At 44.1% G+C, this 9,988-nt stretch overlaps 1 long non-coding RNA gene across 1 annotated transcript; it reads right to left on the bottom strand.

Annotated features, from left to right (window-relative positions):
* Positions 1 to 973: 973 nt before the first annotated feature.
* On the bottom strand, positions 974 to 8,267 carry LOC121478649. Its single transcript, XR_005984571.1, has 3 exons — positions 8,140 to 8,267; positions 1,151 to 1,245; positions 974 to 1,032 (listed from the first exon to the last, which is right to left on the bottom strand). It is a non-coding gene; the product is annotated as an uncharacterized LOC121478649 (long non-coding RNA).
* Positions 8,268 to 9,988: the final 1,721 nt, after the last annotated feature.

The following is a 9,988-nucleotide window of genomic DNA, read 5'->3' as shown; positions in this document are numbered from 1 at the left end:
AAATGCGGGCATAATATATTTTAAAACTTGGAATTAATATCCTGTAAGAGCATGAAAATGATCCAACTGTGTTAACACCTTCTGAAATATAGCCTCTCTCTTAGTCAAGCAGTCAGAGTCATGGCTTAACACGTAGGACCAAAGCAAATGAAACAGATGAAGACATAGGATTACTCTGCGCTACAGAAGCTATCACCGTACTTATCAAGTAACGATTCCGATGGTATTTATTAAATTAATTAATAATTATTATTTACAAAAGCCTTTGGAGAGTGTTGCTTTCCATTTTGTTGAAATTGAGAGTATTTGCTTTTCAGTTTTCAAGGTGGGGAAACAAATGAAGTAAAATACGCCATGAATCATCTACCTACCAAAGATAAGAATTAAAGCAACTGTGGGGGACCCCTGGGTGGCTCAGCAGTTGAGCGTCTGCCTTCGGCCCAGGGCGTGATCCTGGAGACCCAGGATCGAGTCCCGCGTCGGGCTCCTTGCATGGAGCCTGCTTCTTCCTCTGCCTGTGTCTCTGCGCCTCTCTCTCTTGTGTGTGTGTGTTTCTCGTGATAAATAAAATCTTTAAAAATAAATAAATAAATAAATAAATAAATAAATAAATAAATAAATACAGACTAAATAAATAAATAAATAAAAAGCGAGCAAGCAACGGTGGAACTTTACACGCAGAACACACCTGGTAGAAATGGTTGTCTAGTATAAACCAGTTACTGTAATTCCCCACCTGAGACAATAAATGTTGCAGGCAATCGATTGTTTTCTCTTTGAGGACAGACACTGCTGCATACTGATACTTGCACTGCTGGTACCATGCAATCAGTCATGATGATTCAATGAGTCAATTAATGAATGCGTATGGGAGAAAACCCCTAAGAGCTAACCTCTGAGCCCTCCATTCTAATCCCTAGGCCCTCCCAGTTTCTCTCTCGCTCAGTTCCTTCCCAGATTATTGATGCCTTACGTGAGCAATCAGGAAAAAGGAAGCAATCCAGATGGGAGGCTAGCTGTGGTCAGATGCCTCTGAAATGAACAAAGTATTTGCAGATGTTTCAACAAGTGGAGGGGATGGGCTGAGTCTAGGCCACAGGAAACAACTTCCACACCTTGGGGCTACTACAATAAAGGTATCATCACTCACCAGCACAGAGTTCTGTTGGAAACTTGAAAAGGCACTCGGGATTGGAATGCTGCATGAATCCAGACTTGCCTCAGGAATGCCACAAGTGATCAGAACTAAGTATAGAAATTAATGTGATTTGTAAAAATAGCAATAAGGATCATAGTTATCTGGGAATCACATCCTTTCATCACTTTAGACAGAGCTAATGAAACTAGAAGAAACCATCATTGATTTTGAGAGTCTCCTTCTAAATTAGTTGGCCTTTGGCTTTTGGAGAGCAAAGTTCAAATTCCAGTTCCTGCCTGACAGGAAAATAAGTCAGACACAAAGTAGATAGATAGTCTTGTAGACTCCAAACTGAAATAGCAGCGCATAAAGAAGATCTGAGTCTTGAAAAAAAAAAAAAAACCTTTGTTTTTAGAGTTGCTGAATTCATTCACCTACTGTGTTATTTTCCACTGTGCCTTTCGAGGCTGTTCACTAGATTTATGATATTTGCCTTTGTTCGCTAATCTGTTCAAATGTAAATAAGATATCTTAGACTTTTTAATGAAAAAGTGCCAAATTCTGTTATGTTCTGTGCATGCCCTCTTCCAGAACACTTGAGCTGTCTAGCTGCACAGTGGATGATGGAGAGCATGAGCATAAGTACCAATTGCTTACTAAGATACTAATAAAATACAAAGGCACCTTAAAAAGTGCTCAGAACGGTGCTCACCATTTATTTTTCGCCCTGGTCGTATTACTACCTGAGCCTGTTTTCTCGTCTCTGATATGTAACAACTTAAGAATGGTTTTGTTTTTTGGCTCAGTGGGCAAAGAAGAGATTTCCTAAAACAGTGATCTGAATTCTTGACAGAATTGGATTTGTTCCATAAAATCCTAAACTTTTAAATTGAGCAGAACTTAGAGTAGCATGGCTGTGGACTCTTGACTAATGCAGATCAGCTTTTCGTCCACACAAGATGGAAGTTTTTAAAACATTATAAGGAATGGAAGAAAATGCTGGCACTATTACTAAAATTGACCAAGATGTTTGGGGGATAGAGAAAAATTAATTGACCCTAACATTATTAGAGAATTATACATATGTTGCTGTTCTCTCTTTTTTTTTTTTTAAGATTTTATTTGAGAGAGAGAGGGAGAGAGAGAGCACGAGCAGGGTGAGGAGCAGAGGGAGAAGCAGGCTCCCTGCTTAGGGGAGGCTCGATTCCAGGAGTCTGGGATCGTGACCCGAGCTGAAGGCAGACGCTCAGCTCTACGGGCTGAGCCACCCAGGTGCCCCCATATGTTGCTATTCTCAGTGAATTGCCTTTTGTGAATATTGGAATTCAAAATATGAAGACTAAATGAGAATGCTGGCAGCAAATCCTTTTGTTGTTGTTGTTTGTAAACCTAAAAAATGCAGAGGTGTATCACATTTTACTGAGATTCCTTATTACGGAATTAGATCATTAGAGCAAGGAAGAAATTTAAATGTCAAGATCAAATTACTCATTTTATGGATGAGGAAGCAAATTCAGAGAGAAAAATTAATCTATTTAAAAACAAGGTTATTGTTGGATTATCATCCTCTTTACAGGTGCTATGCAAGGCCCCCGTGTCTGTTCTGGGGATCCAGCAGTGAACAAGACAGATGTGGTCTCTTGCCCTGAATCGTTCAGTTAATGGAGGAGCTAGCACCAGAAATGAGTCTGTGGATTTCTAATTAAAAGGGCTTCCATTAATCAAGTAGTGACTTTAGACCAGGCCCTAAGTGTTTTACCTACATTAAGTCACAGAAGCTTCACTAATGTACAATAGGGTGGAGCATGTCTTCCCACTCCTGACAACTCCTTCCCTGTGACCGGAGCTCCATTAATGGAACAGTCCTGGCTTTTCTCCCTGCCTTATTTACTCTGCCCAAGGGGAGATAAAGTGACATCTGCGTTTGGAAAGAGTGACTGTGTGTATGAGTAGCCCAGTCCCATCCCTGCTCTCAGGACAGAGATGCCGAAGGGAACATTTGTTCTTAGCTCTTCTAGGCCCAAAGATGAACAGGGCCGACGGAGGAGGCCGCTTCAGGTCTTGTGAGTGGGGAGACCAGCTTCATAGTGGGGTTCGACGCTGGGAAGCCCACTTTCCCGTAGATAGCAGCTTTCTCATCCAAAAAAATCTCCGTGTACGAATGCAAGAGGGAAGCGTTTCACAAAAACAAATGGGCAAATAAGCAAGTGTGTACTATCATATTTGAATCATCCAAAACCAGCCAAATTCTATCCGGTGTGCATGTCTGTGCCTCACATTCTGACCCCACCTGCCACAGCGCTGAGGAAATAGTATTTTAAATAAGCTCAACATAACCTTCTAGGATCGTATAACCAAGCAGCAGGGCAGCTTGCACAGCAGCCTGGACCTGTTGCAGACGGCGCATAAGACTAACCATCATACCTTCTAAACAATGTGGCCCAATTTCCCAAATGGCTACTACTGTGTTTGCTGCTGGGCTTTTTAGGAGACAAAGTGCTGAAATGTAAAGCTCTTGGGAGTTATAGAATCAGAAGACCCCGATCTGAGTCCACCCTGAGTAAGTCTCTCTAACTTGGATCCTCTGCCTTCCCTCTAAATAACAACATAGATGGGCTTCGTGAGCTCACATAGTTGTTTGAGACTCAGAGGAAAATGTATGTGCAAGTGCTCTGTAAACTGTAAAGAACTATATAAAGGTTAGTTGTTTTGCAGGCTTTAAGATACGAGCTCTAGATAGCAGTTCTGATGTTTACCATGCATTTTAAGCTTGACTTTATACAAAGATGTTTGTATGGCTGGGGGGTTGATAGTGGCCTAGGTGGCTAAGAGCCACTCCACCAACTAAGCTCTTCCCTCTCCCAACCAGCATCACTTACTTAGTGTAGTTAAAAAGTAGAAACCTCTCTCCTATCGCTGTCTACATTTTTGCCCTTAATCCTTGGCATTAGGCAATACCACTCTCAGTGACCTCCCATAAACTCTGAGCGGGTTTATAAAATACGTTTCCACTGGGAAGCAGCAGCAGCAGCACCCGTGAGGAGTAGGGTCAGGTTGGGGAGGATGATAGGCTGAGAAGGCAGGTAGCAGGCATGAAGAGTCTGGGCTGTAAGTTGCAACCAAAAGTTCTGATAAAAGACACTAAGGAGGTAGCACAAGGTGGCCAGGAGCAAGGGAACATTGTTGCAAAGTGGCACCTTTTCCCTAAGTTGTGTTAAGGCTTGCTCCTCCTCTGATCAGTCTACCCTATCTCAGTCTGAAAGTCAAAAAAAAAAAAAGGGATTCCAACCCTGTCCCTCCTACCATCCAGCTGTGTGACCTTGGATATGTAACTTTGCCTCCCTGGGTCTCAGTCTCCTTATCTGTAAAATGAAAACTTTGGATACATATTCTCTAAAGTCATTTCCACAAAAAAATATCTTGTCATTCTAGCAAAGGGCCCGGGAATATCCTCCTCTTTCAACATTTAAGTCTTAACCTTCTTCCAGGGGGAAAAAAAAATGTATTTTAGAAATATTCAAAGAACTAGGTGTGTAGGGGTGTGTGTGTGTGTGTGTGTGTGTGTGTGTGTGTATGTCTACGTGTTTGCATGTGTGTGTGTGGACACCAGTGGTAAAGTTAGAACATCACAGACCAGAGAGAAGCATTTCATGAAAATTAAAACAGAAATTAGGCAGTGGTATGCTATCTTATTTGAGCCGTTTCTCTTATAAGCAAAGAAACTTCCCAAGGAGTTGTTCTAATTTTGGTTGTATTCAGACACATTCACAGTTCAGTTAAAAAAAAAAATGAAAAGAAAAGAAAAGAAAAAAAAAAGAAGAAAAAAACTGTTGAGCCTTACAAATCACACTTGAAAGATTAAAGAATACATACTGACATTTAAAGCAGGCACCAGCCTAAAAGCATACAGGCTTTTTGACAATTGCTCTAAGTCACTAAGAGAACAGATGAATAAAATATCTACAATAGTTGTTAAATTCTCAAAATGATGCATTTTTCTCCCAAGTGTGGAGCACGGATTCTCCGTGTTTTTCTGTACGGTGATAATTCTGTTCACTGCATAAGCAGGATGAAACGAAAGGAATAACAGAAAGAGGTCAAGTATATGACCTTGGGCATTAAAAATAGACTAATTTAGGGAGAGGGATTCATTGATTCAGTATTAATCATTCTGAGAATCTGGTGGAATCAAAGGCATTCCCATGTCTTTCATGTACTTTAATAAGCTATTAATAACGTTGGCATCTATTAAATAAAATTCTACTCTCAGATCCAACAAAGAGATAGGAGTACTATTGTCATGTTTCTTGTTTATATAGATGACCTAATTGCTCTTCTTACTAAACATAACTACTGCTTCCAGAACTGAAGGCTGTAAGCTAAATTAGTACGAGGCTAAAGACGGGAGACCAGAAAAATTCAAGAAGTTTAGAGAAGGAGGATAGTATCCAGGAAGGACCACAGTCTTGGAACCGAGACTTGGGCTTAAATCCTAGTTCTGCTAAATCTAGGATTTTTTTGATTTTTCTCATCTCAAAAATAGGGCAGTTATCTGCCTTACAGTTGTGAAAAATCATGATACTGCTTGTGAAGTACCTAACAGGCACTCAGTACACGGTAGGAGTTATCATTCATTTCCTTGTTAAATAATGTCTCAGTGGGGCAAATAGGCTCTTCTTCCTGATTTAAATTTGAAATCATGCTCCTTCCAGGTCTTAACTCCTACGAAACCATGCTGTTTCAGAAAAGTCACGTAATATTCCCAAGATGACCTGGGAAAATAATGATGGTTTTCAGAATACAATCTATCTTCAGACGTAAAAAAGGGTGAGGGGAGGGGAGAAAAGGAAGAGGAAGAAGGAAAGGAGAAGGATTAAAGAAAAATGTAAGATGTGTCAAAAGAAGAAAATCAGCAGAAACAAAAAGAAAAAGGAAAGAGGAGACCTAGGTCTTTGTGCTGAACTTCATGCATATTCAAGACTTACTTACGGGGCACCTGGGTGGCTCAGTGGGTTAAGCGTCTGCCTCTCTGTTTCACCTCAGTTCATGATCTCGGGGTCAAGGGATCAAACCACCCATGAGCCCTCCAACGGGGTCCGATCTCAGTGGGGCGTATGCTTGAGATTCTCTCCCTCTTGTCCCTTCCCCCAAACCTTCCCTCTCCCTTTCTCTCTCTCTCTCAAATAAATAAATAAATCTTAAGAAAAAAGTTATCTAAGTCCCCTGAATGGTTTTCATGAAAATCCCAAAGCCTTACTCGCTTGACTCACCCAATTCTAAGAGTCCTTTGAGTTGAAATAACTTTTTCTTAGACCTTTTCCAGGCTATCGTATTTCTACTCACCTTTAAGGCTCTCGCTGAATCTCACGGGAGGACCAACAAACGTAAAGCACATAGTCTGGCCTACGTGCCTAGCATCATGCTAGGTGCTTTGTTTGAGCCGCCTCACCCACAACGGGGAGTCGTCCTGAGGGGGGATATATATGCCGGGAGGCAACGAGGAACCAAGGCAAGGAGCCAGAAAAAGAGACGAGCCAGGAATGGATCCCGGGGCTGTAGGGTCCCAAAGCCTTCATTCTGTTCCTTTGTATCATTATGCATATACCCCTGACCCTCTCTGTCAGAATTAGGAGGGTGGGGGTGGGAATGGGGGTGAAGAGGGGCAGAGGGCGGGAGAATCCCGAGCAGACTTCCAGCTGCATGGGGGGCCTGACACGGACTCCATCCCATGACCCTGAGGCCATGACCCCACTGCTTAACCCACTGAGCCACTCAGGGCCCCTGGTTTTTGTTTTTGTTTTTGTTTGAGAGGTTTTAATTATTTTAAGTAATCTCTATACCCAACATGGGGCTTGAATTCACAACCCTGAAATCAGGAGTCGCATGCTTTATAGACAGAGCCCGCCAGGCACCCCTCGGTCCATTTTGTTTTAATTTGTTACTTTCATTCTCTCTTCTGACCATTCTATTCCATTTATTAAACATTTGTTGAGCATCATGTGTGGATAGAACCCTAGATTATATTCAGGCTCTAAGTAGACTATAATGGTTTTAAATTTTGTTTTGTTCTTATTTATGATTTCCTTGCTTTTTAAATCGTGAAAAAACACATAACAAAATTTACCATCTTAACCATTTTAAGCATACTGTTCAGTCATAGTAAGTATATTCACGTTTTATGCAACTGTAAATACATATTTAATTCATGTCTGTAATTCCTCTGGTGTCTAGCACATGTTTGCTGAGTCATCAGGACTTTGCCCCCCCGTTTCCAAAACTTCCAGTCCCCAAATCCCAGTGCTCCTGAGTGCACCGCGCCCACAGGGATCCTAGGTGCCCTTTGGACAAAGACAGAGTTAGTATTTCTAAGCACCTACCTAAGAGCTATCATAGATCCCAGATCTTTAATTTTATTTACTCATTTTCAAAATAGGTCATAAACTCGTATGGTTCAAAATTCAACCAGTAGAAAAGAGTATGTATAATGAAAATGCTCCAATTCACTCCCCCTGGTCACCCAATTTCTCTCCCTGGAGGGAATCTGTATTCCCCTTATTATTTTATGCATATACAAGTAAAAACTCACACTCACACGCACATTCCCTCTGCCCCACCCTTTACACAAACTGCAGCACACTGTTTACTCTCTTTGGTACTTTGCTTTTTTCACTTCTATATTGAAGGTCATCCCATTTAGTACGCTCATATTTTACATTTTACGGATGCATATAACTTACTAATAAGTTCCCTGTTGATCGCTCGGTGATTCTAGGGGGCCTGTCTTTTGCTAGTGAAACATGACTGCAATGAACAGCCCTTCACATAGCATTTTGCAAGTGTGCCAGCCTGTCTGTCTCCTGTATTTCCAGACCTGGGATTCTTGGTCAAGGGTGTGTACATCAGAGGTTCCAGCAGACGTTGCTGGAGATTTTTAGCTTCCTGCTCCCCCTCCCCAGTCGCTAGCACTGGAGAACCGTAGAGTAATGACAGATGCTACTTACTGACAATGGCAGCGTGCACCCAACATGTGAACTGTGCGGAGGCAGAAAAATTAGGATCATTGCCCCCTGGCTTCTTTCGGTCAGGATTTCCAATTCACAGCAGAGTCTGCTTAACTAGGTTGATCCTGTGCAGCCAAGCCTCAGCCTGGTGTCCCGAGGCACTAGCCTAGGGTTGTTTACCGGCCTCGGATCACATGCTCCACTAGAGTGCAGGCCCGTGGCTCAGGGTCAGCTTGAAGAGCCTGGGGCTGCCTCTCCAGCGGGGGCCACGACCGAACAGGATCCTTCAGGAGCCTTGGCAGGCAAACGCTGGGATTAGTCCATCTATAGGGTGACTAGAATCTCAGTTTTCCTAGATGACCCCGGGTTAGGTCTGCTGTCGGGCATAATTAGCCAGAGAGCTCCCTTTCGTGCTCAGAGTGACCCAGTTTGGCCTCTAACTTACTCACGTTGCCCGAGGGAGGGGCGGTGCTGAGGTACTGGGTTGTAGGGCGCCCTTGGCCTTGTGAAGGTGCCTGAGGAGAGGCTTTCGGAGGGAAAGGAAGAGGCTGAGCAGGCGGCCCTTGCACCCCATTGCCACCGTCTACTGCGACTAAGAGATAAAGCCTCGAACAATGAACACATTTCTCCCTAATAGGAGTTAGATGTTTCTCGGAACTTTTAAGGCAGGTGGACTTGTCCCCTCTCGAGTGACACGGAAGTACCGTCAGCCGTTTTCTCCACCAAAATAGATCTCTGAAAGTCTCCCGAGGCAGTAATCGCCCGACCTCAGCAGACACCGCATCCGAATCTACCGCTCATTTGACAGCGCAGATGGGGGGCCAGGCCTTGCACCCCCTGTGGCTGCTAACAGGAGCTTCCCCCAAATGCGCTTGGAGCCCACGAGAGTCAGAACGCGGAACCTGGCCTAGGTGAGAGAATGGGCAAGAATGAGATTTTGAGTTCAGTTCAAAGACGCTGCACTTTGACTCATTTCCAAAGCAGCACGTAAGCAGGGCCCAGGATGGACACGAAGTAAGGCAGACGCAGCTGCCCGATGCCTCCTTTATGCTTCACCGAGACACAGAAATGTGGTGGTCCCGGCAGCCTGCAGAGTGAGCCGCCTGGGGGTCCGGGGAGCCCCCCTCCACGTCAGCAACCCCAAACAAGTGGTGCTGCCATATAAGGCACAACTGGAGGTATGCAGCAGGCGCCTCCCTTCGGGCTCCTGTCCAGATTCCAGACCTTGAAGTGGCTGCTGTGCCCAGCCCGGGGCGGTCTCTCCTTATCTCCACCTGGGCGCAGGGTGTAGGGGTTTCCCACTTATTTTGCAGGCAGGCCTGGCCTTGGTCTACCACAAACAGATGTGAGCCTTAAGTTCTCAAACAAGCTCTTGGCCTTCTCCTGAACTAACCCGGGCCAAAGGACATCGTGTGGCTTGTGATCCTCTACCCCCGTGGGCCATGCTTTCCATTTCGTTAATCACTTTGCCTCATCTCTCGCTGATTACTCTTGATTGCAAAAGCCTCGCTCTCCGATCGCTGCCTGATTCTCTCCGTCCTTCAGAACTATTCCTTCTGTGGGACGATTCAGCCCTTGCACACATGCAGCTCTCATCCTGTTCCCCTCGCTGAGACTGTGGCTTCCCCCCACTTTTGTTTCCATCGTAGCCACATGTGTCTTCTTACGAGCTCTCCCAACAGTCTCACAGCCTTAGAACTTTCTGGACACAAAGCAGTTGAGAGTGTCCGTAAAGTACCCCCAAATCCGTGCGCAATCACAGCACGCATGGCCAGTGCCTACGAAAGGCCACCAGCAACTGGTGACATCCCTAATCGACGCCAGACAGGACAGATGAACCCTTCCTCTG

Source organism: Vulpes lagopus, chromosome 19 (assembly GCF_018345385.1).
Source record: "Vulpes lagopus strain Blue_001 chromosome 19, ASM1834538v1, whole genome shotgun sequence".
Classification (NCBI taxonomy): Eukaryota; Metazoa; Chordata; class Mammalia; order Carnivora; family Canidae; genus Vulpes; species Vulpes lagopus.
This window is presented reverse-complemented; position numbering and strand designations above follow the sequence as displayed.